We start from the raw sequence: 14,250 nt of genomic DNA on the forward strand, positions 1-14,250 counted from the left end.
ATCCTTTCTCTAAAACTTAAGGTTGTCATATGACATCACACTCTGAGTGGGTAGGTTCAGTTTGCCAAGTCTTCTTTACGGAGGATGGCTACAATCTACATGCTGTTTTGATAGCCACAAAGACAACCCCTCTCCCACAAGCCTGGCTAGAACTCAGTGAAGCATAAAGTTATGTCTGCTCAGATCTAATTGTAGTCTAACAGTCTAATAATTCATTTTCCCAGTCATACTGTACCCTAGGACACTATAAACCAAAAATGTCAGTGGCTTGGTGATTCAACTATAGGTGCAAAATCAGGGGAAAGAAGACCTGTGCCTATTCCAAGGTGCATCTCCTAAGCTTCTTGCATGTGTGTGCACATTAGAAAAGCCATCTTGCTTTATTTACTGTGGCCTGCTGTAAGCGTATCACACAGAGTTTTCTTACTGATAGATATGAAAAACATTTTTATCTATATGATGCAGCATTGAGGTTATGTGCAGTAAACCCTTCGTATCATGCCAAAGATCTAGAAGTGGATCAAATATAAAATATAGGGATTTAGATGTAGCCCTTTTTAATTAGGTACAAAGACTTGCATTGTTTAAGGAACTGAGCTTACCTTATTCTGCCTTAATTGACCTGGGTTTGAAACGGTATCAAAGAACTTCTGTTACAAAAAAAAAAAAAAAAAAAAGTGTTCAATCAGTGCTGCACCCTTCCAGACAGAGCTGCCATAAAGAAAGGAAATTTATCTCAAAAGGGTTAGAGAGGAAGGGAGGGGAAAGCTTTTTTGTTTGGATCAGAGTGCACTTGCCTGGTTTTAAACAGCTTAACTTTGATCCAGCCTTCAAAACCTCAGTGCATTTGCTTTTACAGTGTCTCTATTCCTCATCTTTAATACTATTTTACAATACAGGGCACCATGCCAATGAGAGGAGGAGAGCTCAGCACACAGTTTCAGTGTTTGGCCTTGGAAACTCAGACCTTCATCTCTCAGACTTCAACCTACTGAAAAAAGGTCTGCTGAATTTTGAGCTGATAATCTGTAACATAACCAGAAAAATAAACACTCTGGCAGATAGCAGGAGAAGACTCCTGGTTTAAAGTCAACAGCACTAGTACCCAGGAATTTGATCACATGGATACTAGATAGTAATGAAACAGAAAAAGCACAACACACTGGTACTTCTCAGGCTTTGTAATGCAGAGGAAGAAGTCAATGTCCTGATGCAGGCTTTGAGGAAGGGCTTACAAAAGTATAAGTAGAAGTATGCCTGCAGTGAATTTAAACTGCCTGAGACTTCATTACTGTGCATTTGGAAACTGGACTTTCTTGTTCAAAATGTGTACTTAGAAACTGGGAAATCTTATACATTTCCTGGCAGCAACGTCATCCTTTCTCTTGCTCATGAATATATTCCTCCAAATCCGGACATCGTGACTGTAAAACCTGTTGTGACACTTTAATATTAATACCAGGAAAGATCATCATGTCAGAGAATTCCTGTTTGTCAGCTTGTTTGTTTTTGCTAGAGTGCTGTATTCTTAGCTCAGCTTCAAAGCCCTCACCAAAACAAACAAGCAAAAACAAAACCCCCTGATCTGAATGAATAATTAACCCCCCATTGTTTTTACAGAATACCAATTTTCAGCACAAGGATTTTCAGTTAGTTGAAAATCATATTAAACTCTTTTTTTTTTTTTCTTCTTCTTCTTCTTAGATATGTGCAATCCCTTGATTGACGTTTCCCAGTTCATGTCATTAGTATTGCCACTTGTTGCATTAATAGCTGCAGCAGAAAAATTATCATGCTAATGAAAGAAAATAAAGGCTTAAAATCTGCTGGAAATGACAGTTCTTGATGAAAAATCATACTCATTGATCAAAATGGTATCTCTTTATTATCTCCTGTATCATAAGATTATAAATCTCTTCATTACCTGAAGCCAAATATGGTCAGGAAGAAAACGTAGACAGTCAGATATTGTACTGGCTTCAGCAGCATGGGCTGAGCCCTTTTGAAACTACTGTTAGTAGTGCAATGCACCTTGCAAACTAACAGTTTTGCAGCCTCCAAGCACTCCAGCTTCTCCCTTTGAAATCCATCTTTCACATGAATAACTTCTGAGACACAGCATGCAGCTGCAGGACAGCAATCCGAAGTCTGTTTGACTGCTGTCAGTGCACTAGTGATGTGATTTGAATAAGCAAACAGGCTTTATGGGACTTATAAAAATCAGATCATAAAATATAAAATTAAGTCCACTTAAGTGAGATTATTCCCCTATATGCTTTACAACAGAGAAGGAAAGCCATGTGTGTGTGTAAAAATTCTTTCATAAATAAAATCAATGACAGCCCAGGCCTAAGATTTTTGTAATAGGCAAATTATACATGACAGGCAATTTTTTTTTCTCTGAATTCCTGACCTCCGTCTTAGAATGGGAAAAAAAAAGACAAGAAATTTGGACATTGTACTATAATGACAGTCTTAGATGACAATTTCCTTTTTAATTTTTACTCAATTATTTCAGAGAACAAAGCCATAGTTAATAACAGTAATTAAAAAGTCACATATGTGCATTTTACACACTCATCAGCAATCTATATACACTTCCTTACAGTTTATCCAGACTGTAACAGCAAGTCCTATATCTGCTTAAAGGATATTACTATTATATGCAACACAGGAAAGATCTCTTGACAAATTCTATAAATAATTGAATCAGCTGTTCTTTTACCTGTATTATGTAGCAACTAATGTAACATACACTCTAGAAGCCATTGTTAATTTAGTGGGATCCAAGAGACATGCTATGACAAATTGTCTGCTTAGCCCAGTCTACAGAAGGTTACTGTACCAGGCACTAAAACAAACATTGACAAACTGCACTGTCACACAACAACATTATGAAACACATAACAGCAAGTACCACATTGACTTTTTCGTTTTCCATATCTGTATATCCCACTGTTTCAGAGAGAAATTAATGTGTTTTTTTTTGTTGTTTTTTTGCTTTGTTTTGTTTTCTCAATGTTTGGGTGCTCTATTCATTAGCTTTCTAAAAGCTTTCTAAATTTTTAATGTAGGTCAGATTAAACTCTTAATAGTATATTTAACCAAGATATAGCTACGAAGCGTCCCTTTGAAATAGTCTCATTCCCTAAGCCAAGAGCCCTGGCTCAGTGCCCTCATTATAAATGTAAAATTCCAAAATTAGTAAGCGGTAAAGGTGAAAAAGGATGGAAACACAACACACCCATGATTCATTATTCATTGAGGGAGATCTAATGTTGGATGAGAAAATCAACAAATACTGTACACTTGGAGATGACTTGACTTATTTGGAGCTGACCTGACTGCTTCTATAAAATGCACAGAAAAGGCAATCTTTATCAGATGCAAACCAAGCATTGCTCATGTTCCATAAGAAAAGATGTTCCTTCTTGGAAAGTAAGGAAAGCTGGTGACTTCACCTGATGAGGGACCTCCACCAGCTCTTTGCAGGGGCAGACTAGGACAGCTGCACTGCAAGTACACCAGTTAGATTCCTCAGCTTTCTGGCAGACACCACAGCTACTAATTCACACTAAAGGTAAAACTTCTCTAGGCAAACTTTTTCTTCCTACCATTGAAATATTTTACTATTTTTTTCACTTAAGACAGCAGTTCCTTAGTAGTAGAAGAGAAGAATTCAAGCAAAAGGAAAACTATATATCTTTCCTTTACATACTAATGATATACTCTGGGAAAAGCTGGTGGGTGTGGTGGATGTCCCTTCCAATACAGAAATGAGATTTCCTAATTTGAAGTGCTTTATTCTTCCACAATTTATAGGTTTCATTAAAATAGCAGGGGAAATCCACTGATTTCATACTTTTCTTACTGCTTGGCTAGATTCCTCTGCTTTTATCATGAGTAGTAATTCTCCACCAAAACCACCACCCACCTTCAGCCAATGAATTTCTACATTACTACTGTAGGACTTGAGTGCTGTTTAACATGGAACTCACATCAGTTTACCCAGCTTAAAATAATATTTGCTAGAGTTCAGTAATTTTAATCAAAGAATATTTCTATTTCAGGTAGTAAAATACTATTTTTTCTTATTTATATTCAAGGGGAAAAAAAATAACTAGGTTCAGAACAAGCTAAGCCTTTGTCTAGGCTTTTGTCTGTAGGCACAAAAAAGCCTACATTCAAAATTTTCAAGACTGCAAGGCATATCTATATTGTCAGAACTGGAGCTTAGCTCAGAGCAGAGAATAGGAGACAGCTCATAAAAGAACCATTGTATGGGAAGGAGCAATATTATGTATTTATTGAGGATTGACTGTTCTTTCAATTTTTTAATCAAGCTTTCTCTCAAAGAACTATGGTCAAATATTCAGGCTGGACTCTTTCCCTTCAAGGGCATCCTTCGCTTGATTTCCAACATACTAAATGCTTCTTTTATGGACACTTCATGCTTTGTTTTATTAATGAGATCACCTTCTCTTCTTCCCCTTCACCACCACCCCCATGCCTTGAATCAGAGTGCTTTTTTACGTTACCAGGGAGATCTGTATTGCCATTTTATAATTTCTTAGGACTCTTTCTTAGCATGTAAACTAATGACTAAGTAGAGCTACATTTTTTTAAAGGTTAATATTTAGTATCTTCCCGAATTATTAGGGTTTTTTTTGGATATGCCTGGGAGTTAAAAAAAAAGAAAAAATGGCAGAAGGAGAAAAGAGGGCATGGTTGCTCTTTTACTTTCCTGCAAGCACAAAAACAAAAGGGGGGGGGGGGGGGGGGGGAACGACAAACAAAGTGGATAGGTACAAAGTGGATTACTACAGTTCTTTCTATTGGCTTATTTGAAACTGATTTTTAATCTCTACAAATATTTTATAAATCATGGGGCAAATTTTCTATATACAGGCTAATTATACTACATACATACTACCTGTATTCATTTGAAACCAGCACTTTCCACAAAGTAGAAACAATACTTGTTCAGTTAATACAGATTACCTTACTCTTTCTTTAGCTACAGACTGAGCAGAGAAAGCAAACTTTCAGTGACTGCTTTTTTTTAAAAGGATGTTCTTTAGAAGGCAGAAAGTCTATAAAACACCACAGGACACATCCGTGATTACAGCAAACCATAACCCTAGGCTTACTGACCATCATTGCCTAGGTCAAAATACTTAGTTAAGTACTCTTCGGTTTTATTGTTGTTTTCAGCTTTAATTTAAATTAGGCAAATAATTATGCTTTTATTATCAAGAGCAAGAAGCCTTAATTTAGGTATAAGAACATTTGTAATTATCTTATGAAGATTAACAATGACAGCTACATGTAATTTCTTAACACTTATGGTTTTAATTGATATTCTTCAAAAAGTTGGCAATAGAAGTACAAAAGAATTCAGAAGAGTTCATCTGCAGGACGGCTAGAATGGGCCAGGCTCCCTGCCTGATAAACAGATTGTGCCTGGGAACTGGTATTACTCACTTAACATGGCTTTGTTTAAAAGCCATTCCCCAGCATCCCCAACCCCAAGAATGGGGTCCTTCCAGCAGGGTGAAAGAGGATGTTATTGCACTTTTTCATTTAAGCATATGCTTAATTTCATCGTAGTCAGCAAAATACTTAGGCACATGCTGTGCTTTTTCTTTCTTTCCTTTTTTTTTTTTTTAAGTGCCCTCTATTGCCTTAATTTTCCATAGTGTTGAGTTTATTTTAAGAAAAAATCAGGGAGGTCAGAAAAAAAAAAAAAAAGAAAAAAAGAAAGAAATAGAAAAAAAAGAAAAAAAAAAAGGAAAAAAAAAAGTGTAGCACCAAGGCCTTCCTTGTGCAGCCCAGAGGCTAAGCTTTCTTAAAGCATGCCAGTCTCTGCACATAGCCCATTCTTTCCTCTTTTTTTTTTTTTTTAAAGGTGACAAGGTGTTTTTTTTCCCCCATTCTACTGGAAAGCTAGATTTTATGTTTTATTTTGAACATTTTATAATAATTTTAAAAAGATGTACATAGGGCCAATTGATGTGCATAAAATAGTCTTCCCTCCTTGCCTCCCCTTGAAAAACAAGCATGAGTCTTCACTGACTTCACTAATGACTGAGCATTAGGCCAACATGGCTCCCCTGAAACTGGCAAGCTAACCATAAGGAGCAGATTTTTTAGGGAGCTGCTGCTAATTTCATGTGTCTTAAACTGTAACTGTTATCTGATTCAGCTAAAGTAAACAACGGTGCAAATGGACAGTAGGAAATAAGTTTATTTTCATTGGAGCAGGAATAAGATGAAGTATGTTTGTTCCTGAATAAAGCAAACATGGCTATTGACTGAGTACAGCTCACTTGGATGATTCAAATTAATCACCAGGTATTCAGGCCTTGATGTTCATATCTCAGTTACAGAAACACAGGCAGAAACTATTCTGAGAGCTTGTGTGCAATGCTACTTCATTACTTGCAAGTATGTATTCACAGCAGCTTTTCTACTTGAAAGAAAAATGCTCTAAAATAGCTCAAGAATGTGAATTTAAAGACACAAAAGTTCAAATAAAAGTTGTTAATCCTATTTTGTTGTGGTTATTGTTTTCAAAAGGGCAAACAGGGACAAGAAATTAGGAGTCCAGGATATGGGACAGAGAAGGGAGAAGCAGCCAATGAGAGCAGGAAACTGAGCGAGGGGTTATTCAGACATAGAAGAATTTGTAACCCTGATGTATATTTTTCTTAGAGCTGAAATAAGATGCAGGACTCCTGAACCTCAGCATGCCTTTATTATCAGCATATATTAATGAAACTCACTAAGAAAAGGCACAGTTCATTATTTCCCTTTAAGGTCTATGTTCACATCTGTTTTAAACAGTAAAGATAAAAAGCACAGTTTCCTATTCGAGATCTGAAGCTGCAAAATAATTAGAAGACCCCCATAAATGTGCATACTTTCAAGAAGCTTATCAACAGTTACAGAATGAACCCTTCTTCTTCTTCTTCTTTTTTTTTTTTTCCAACTGTAATTGCGTTTCTTCAAATATTTATTTATTTATGTAGGTTAAATATATAACCAAGTGCATTGTATAATAATGGTATGATACGTATGATACTGTTTACATATTCTTGTAGTTACTATGTGACTTGCAGTTCAAAATACTGCAGGTTTCAAAAAAGGCTACTACCTCTAATCCTCTATGAGCAGTCATTAACAAAACAAAACCAAAAACAAAAAAAGGATAATTTAATATTGAGGCTACATTTTTGTTTTCAAATATATAATCTACTTTTTTCCAATTTTATTTTTACATTCATAGACTATAAATAAAAAGGAGCATTTGTTACTTTTAATTGTTTCTGCCAAAGGTACTATAGAGGGGGGTTGAGAAAGTTAGATCATAAGGGAAGGAAATAGCATGCAATCTCTTTTCTTAGGACAGAGAGATCCTTTGACAGAGTTTGACTTTGCAAGAATATAAGAGCTATTTTCATTCAAGAAATGATTGACTTATCCAATTCATGTTGCATGTATCAACTGGAAACAATTACCTTTTGAAAGAGGAAGGTTTCAATTTTAGAATGAGTGAGCACCATCTGTAATTTACTGCCTTCAGGCTGCCTTAACTAAAAAGTTCAATAAGTTAAAGCCAGGAAAAGGGAAGAAAGAAAAAAAAAAATAAAGGAACTTCAAATGTTTCCAGCAAAAATGAGTCTTTTAGTCTTTTGTTTGCCCACAGATGATCATCCTCGTGAGATGGTTGTAAGTAGTGCTTCTTTTTTTAACCATTTTCAGAGTTTGTTTGAAGTGTCAGTGCTACACCATTGTGAGGATGTAGTCCAGATGTCGTCATTTTGAAGTTCAGGACGATGATGGATTATCCTCAACCCTGTTTATAAACAGAGTGCAAATGTTGAACCAGTGTAAGAGCCCTGCTTGCCCTTCATATTAGAAATAAATAAATAAGGTTGTTTTTTTTTTTTTCATTCAGAAGAGAGTTCTAGAAATTCCATTAAAAATCATTTTAAATCAGAAAAAAGCCACAAGCATTCATACAGAAACATTAGCTTTTTTGATCTTCATATGAAGCATTTCAGCAACAGTCAAATTGCAAAACACATCAGCTCTGTTATAAAAAATATCTCAAAATGGGTTCTTATCTGACTTTTATCCAAAGTAAAGCATATAAGCATATTGTTGGTCCGCAAAGCAGGTCTGGAGATATTGAAATGTCTTTCTGATAAGGTTTTCAATCACATTGTTTAGGACAGAATTGGAAATACTGTTTTCATGCACACATGTTTTTGAAGTATCTTAACACTTCTAATCACCTCCAAAGCCACCACACTTGAAGTTCAAAATGGTGATGGATTATCATCTCATAGGTTGACATAAAGACACGGATATTGCTTACCAATTACTGTCACAGGCAAGACAGACTCAAATTTATTAATCAAATATTTATCAATAGTCAGAAATAAAGACAAATTAAAACAGCACCTTCCCTCACCCTCACTGCTCTCTGCTGTGCAGTGTCCTCTCTTCTCCAGGCTGCCTCCGAGGTGCCACCATCTTGGCTGTGGGGCCCGGCTCTGCCTTAGAGTGGGGCCATTGGAGCCGGCTGGGGCCGGCTGAGGCCGGCATGGGGCAGCCCCAACATCACCTTATACAATGCCCAGCAGTCATCATCCTCGCTGTACTACATTCTGCCAATAGGGAAAGATAATTAATATCTTCAGGCAAATGAGCTAAAGCTTTTATTGTATGAAAGCAACCTTTGAATTCAACGGTATATTTAATCCTTTCATTAAGAGTATTTGAGAACAGACTATTGAATGAACACAGTCCTGATAACACCATTTAAAGCAGGGAACATTACAGGGAAAACACTATCAGAAAGTTTTCAAAGGCATTTTGAATTTTAAAAAGTGTTGAAAGTGTAGGGATGATCTGTTACATTATGTCTTTTTTCTATCTGCCAGCAAATGTGAAACAGTGACCTACACAGGCCACTACTAATGCTCTAAAGTGCACACATATGTGGCTGAGACTTTATTATTTAATGATATTTTTTAATAGTTTTTACTTCTTTCATCTAGATTTGCTCTTCCCCTGAGTTCAACAATAGTCAGACATAGACCATGTGTATAGTTTACTTGTGAGTCTATATGGGAAGCAGTCCACAAAGACAACCTGTTACAGAGTATGTAGCTATTCAAAATAATTTAATGGAATAAATGGTTCATTAAAAAGTTTCATAAGACTATTGCAAAGTTATTCTCATTTACTTAACCACTCACAATTCTTTATAGCAAATGAATACCTTCAAATTAAAAAAAAAAAAAAAGTTCTGTCATATGTCTGATATATCTCATAGCATTCATTATCACAATTTTTAGGGCTACAATTCTTTGTCCTGAAATAGGCTAATTCAGAAATCTTTACTGTACTAGCAGGTATAGAAAAAGACCCCATTCAAAACTTTTGGTTGAATATGGCTTTTAAGCATGTCACTATGTAAGATGTGTATAACATAATTGTTAAATGCATTTTGCTGAAATGTGTTTCTGTAAGCAAGCAAGCAGCTAACAGTTTTACCAAATGTCACCCATCATGGACCAATGCAAAAAGTAAATTTTCTGCTTGAAGTCCAGTGCAGAGCAGCCTGTGGTCAGTATTACACAGTTGGCTCTTGTACTCATAATTCTCATGGGAAAACTGTTAGATAAATCCTACCTGTAAACCTCTGTAGTACTCTTCAAGCAACCTTATTATACCAGTGTACTTCCCTAATACTGCAGACTGCAGATCCAGCTCTGTGAGGTAGACGAGAAAGATCACAAGGTGTCAATGGAAGTATTTTTTATGGTAAGGTGACATCAGCTGTAGCTTCTGTAGTGGTGTTCAATGTTAAGTATAATAAAAACATTTTCAAATGCCTGACTGCATTGCAACTTACTTATACCATGACCAAGCATTTTGAAATTTAAAAATAAAATAAGGGATGTTACAGGTTTTCCCAAATGAAATAGCCAGGAAAAAAAAATAAAAGTGTGGGACAGAATGTTATACTGATACATAACATTTTTAGTGCACGGTGAATAATCCAAGAATACTAAGAAAATAACTCTAGCAGTAATACTGGATGTGTCTCACATGTCTATTAAATCTTTTGAAGCAGTCATCTAGCACAGGCTTGAACAGGTGAAGGCAGACCTGAATTGTCACGCAGTCTCCACCATGGCCTTTCATTAAAAGCTTTGAGAGAATCATCTACCATAAGCATATAATTAGTTTGGGGAATCTGTGGCCTTCACAACATGCTGTAGCAAACAGTGTTAAAGATTCAAAGGTTTAGATTTGTAGAGGATGGGTCCATCAGTAGCTAGTGAGTATTTTGCTAAATGCAATTTCTGATGCATAAAGGTCTTACACTATTAGCTGTTTAACATGGAGCTGTTTAACAATTCCAGACATGAAATACTCTCTGTGCACCTGGTTTACACATACACTTTCTTAGGCATTTGGTAGTAACCAGTGCTGAAGATATGACACTGAACTAGACAGACCTTTAGTCTGGCCCAGGACTGAGCTCTTATGTAAGCTTCAATTTTTGTCTACACAATTTCCTTTTCTCCACCCTCTTCTCCTCTGCATTATTAGTTCATATCCTTTTGTAATTCCATTTGTTTTTGAGTTATGTAAAATGTTTTCACCACTCACTGCTATTAGTTATCACTTGAGTGCACAATTCTGTTCCAGGCCACAAACTCTTCAGAGAAAACAGACTCTCCAAGAGCAATGCTATTTCCTTGATGTCACTGCACTGGAGAGGGGAAAATGGCCAAGATATCCTTTGAAGCTATCCTGTACAATCAGGATGCTTTACTTCCAGTTGTTTTGTTTCTGTTTGTTCTGTGAAACTAATGTACAAGAACATAAGCAAGTCTGAAGTCCTCAATATCTTCTTTTAAAGTACACCACACTTATTCAAATCAGCCAATTTTTATTTTATTTTTATTTTTTTGTAGGTACTGGACTTGTTGTTGCTGTTAGGAATCTCGCTATTCTTAAGAACTCATATTTTAATAGGGATTAGATAATCAAAACACAAAAGGAACTTATAGTAGGAATAAGGATATGAATAACCCTCTCTCTGTCTCTTAAAGTCAGTGGATTAATTGTATGCCTCCTAATTTACTCAGGTTCCAGTTCACAGTAAGAACAGTAAAGCGCAACTAAATTGCAAAGATATTAAATTGATATCAAAAATGTGATGTCCATGTTTTTCTTTTTGGAGAATTAATTTGACAAGATCAGCTTTAACACAGACACTTTAAAAATATGCCACCAAAAAAACTCCTCACACAAATTAATCTAGGGATATTATTCAGGAGCAGAAAATACCTGTTAGACCCTTCTTTTACCTGTGATTGTTACTTAAGCTCAATTTGTCAATCAGCATATTCCAAAAGAATTTTAAGCTATATTTTTAAATCTAAGAAAAAAAAAATACTTTTTGTGACTTTAAAATTATTTGATCTGCCTTATAACTTTTAATTGTAGTTCATGGTTTATGAACTTACAACAAAAGAGCATAAGTACATTGGAAGACAAGCTGTCATTCAGCCAGTTTTTCCTTCTGCTTAAGATGTGGTCAGTTTCAGCTTTCTATATCACTTGCTAAAATACACCCTACCAGTTTACCTTGTGAAATTGATCTTTCCTTTTTCTGAGAGATGGATTAGAGAGATTAAGGTTATGGTTTCATTAAACTTTCTGCTGATTAAATGTTTATGGAAGAAGAGAAAAATAGAAACCATAAAATAGAAACCCTTGTTCCCATTTTGACCTCTGTCACAGATTAATCAGGATGAGCCTCATTATCCCTACAGTTAGGGGGTAGCCTGATTTACCACTCTATAAAAACAAAAAGTTGAATAATCAGTCATGCACATATTTTGAGAAACTTAGTTGTCACTAACAATAGTACTCCACCTTCCTGAAATGAACATCACTTTCTACCTTAGTTTCCTTGAACCTATTCTCTTGGTCTACAATATTCACAGCTATTAAGATAAAAAATAGTTTTACAATAAAAGAACAGAGGAAACAGTAACTTTTCTCTACCACAAAATGTGAAGCTATGAAGAGGACTATGGAAGAGATCTACAGCCAGTCCTCTGCTCAATATGCTTCACCTGAAGATAATTTTTTGAGTAGGTTACATATAACAATGTCACAGGCCACCAGTGACCAGACACAAAGAGGAATTCAAAACTAGATATTACCTTTTACCTTGATATATCTCTTTTCCCCTCAGTCTCACTCTCATACTAACTCTTAGCAGATTCAATTATAGCTTCCTTCATTTTAAAAAGTCATTACCATTAGCCTCTCAGCTTCACAAGGCAACAGCGCAGAAGGAACCTAAGCACACTCTCCTTTCTGACCAGCAATTTTGAAAGCTTTTTTCTACCACTGTGGAAAGCTTCCTCACACCTTGTCTTTGTATGTTAGGCCATCCACCCTGTCGTAAAACCTTTTTTTTTTTTTTTTCCCCTAAGTTGTTATCTCTTTCCCATTTTGACTGAAGTTCACCACTGGGTTTCTTTTGTTTTGTTTTGGGTTGGAGAGTTGGGAGGAAATGGAAGTTGAGGTGCTGAGAGAGATGGTTGCACTGAGCCCTTAGCAAATGACTAAACTCACCTAATCACATGAGGAAGAATCAGCTGACCTCCAAACCTCAGCGAAAATTGGTTCATCCAGGAACAGTAATTAAAGTGTATTTGATACAACTGCCTAAAACAGCTGTGCAATTATACCATTTTTTCTAAAATGCAAATCTTACTTAAAGTCACTACATATGCCCAAATTATGGGGTTTTTGTTGTTGTTGTCATCTCATTTTGTAGAGCTGATGACTTTTCCTCAGTCATCTAGGGAAACTAGAGGATTTCACTTAAAATTCCTTTGTAACCTTCCCTGTTGTTTTGTATTAATTCATATCTCAATTTAATCTAATTTTCCCTGTCTTCCCCCTTCCTATTCAGTATTCTTATAGGCACTGCACCTTGAAACTAGTTTATACCCAGAACACAACCTATAAATCTATTCTACAAGCACAATCCCATACTCCCTATGATACAAAATAAATACCTAGTTTCTGGAGAGAGGTGAGCTATCTCTGATGGACTCAGCACTTCACAGGGGTAAGTTCCACACAGGTTTTCTTTCTGTTTCTGTGCCATTTCTTTCCATTCTGTGGCATCTAATGCCCCTCTTGCAATGGTAAAGGGCTTGGGAAACCAACACGTTTTCCGAATTCAGTACTAGTGTTAAGCACTTCAGGGTTCATTTCTGCAATGTCAGATGCCACTAAGTATATCTTTACATCTGCCATTTACTGTCTTGTTGAAACCCCTATATGAAAAAAAAAAGCTATTGAACTGATTTTATTTTGGCAAAATATGATGATGGATTGATATGAAATATCACATAAGAGGTAGATAATTGTTATCTCAGGTGTAGAGCCACAATTAGATATTAACGGAGAGGTCACAGTGTAGGTAAAAAATATAAATAAATATGTATTAGCTAAAAAAAATGTTAAGGAGAGTGTACGTGCTTTTCTTTTCTCAATCTTCGTAGATTTATTGGCAAGCCTATTGTAAAGGGAGTTTATTTTGTTATAATCAGTAGTGAAATTAATGCTATCAAGCATCATTTTAGGTACTTAGCATCATTTGCTATGTAAGTAATGATTTGGAGTCCATTAGAATGATCTGAATAGTTGGAAGATATAAACAGAACAAGACAATGCCACTTCACCTTTAAAAGGTTTTAATTAACTTTCTACAGCTTAATATAATAGGTAAAGTGAAAATGAAAGTTAATGGAAATATCTTTTCTCTTGAAACTTTGTAGTGATCTTACCTCTTGCTCATTACAAAAGATGATTATTGGGTTTAAAGTAATATTTCAAAGAAATGGGTATGGGAATTGTGTTTGTGTGAAGAAGTGGAATGATAAGGCAGGCATGTGAGGCTAAAATACTTGTCTGAACATGTTCAGATCACAGTGGTTTAACAGTTCTTTTCCAGAATTTGAAATGCATGTAAACATAGGGCAAAACAGGAACTGATGAATATGTTATTAAGTCTATGCATTGTACTTACCTGAGTCTATATGCATGTTGCATTCCTCCTTGGCTGTAAAAGTTGTAATAAGACAGAATATTGTACAAATATTTGAATCTCTGCACTGTCTTCTCCCACCTTTT

At 35.7% G+C, this 14,250-nt stretch overlaps 1 long non-coding RNA gene across 2 annotated transcripts; it reads right to left on the reverse strand.

The window, feature by feature from the left end:
* Positions 1 to 4,787: 4,787 nt before the first annotated feature.
* Positions 4,788 to 12,653, reverse strand: LOC310892716. 2 transcript variants are annotated; one of them, XR_014578320.1, is made up of 4 exons: positions 12,358 to 12,653; positions 9,706 to 9,785; positions 8,480 to 8,675; positions 4,788 to 7,858 (listed from the first exon to the last, which is right to left on the reverse strand). It is a non-coding gene; the product is annotated as an uncharacterized lncRNA (long non-coding RNA). The 2 variants fall into 2 exon arrangements; XR_014578321.1 differs by having other exon boundaries at positions 12,261 to 12,653.
* Between the last annotated feature and the right edge of the window lie 1,597 nt (positions 12,654 to 14,250).

The sequence above is a fragment of the Anser anser genome (genome assembly GCF_964211835.1).
Source record: "Anser anser genome assembly, chromosome: 1".
Taxonomy (NCBI): domain Eukaryota; kingdom Metazoa; phylum Chordata; class Aves; order Anseriformes; family Anatidae; genus Anser; species Anser anser.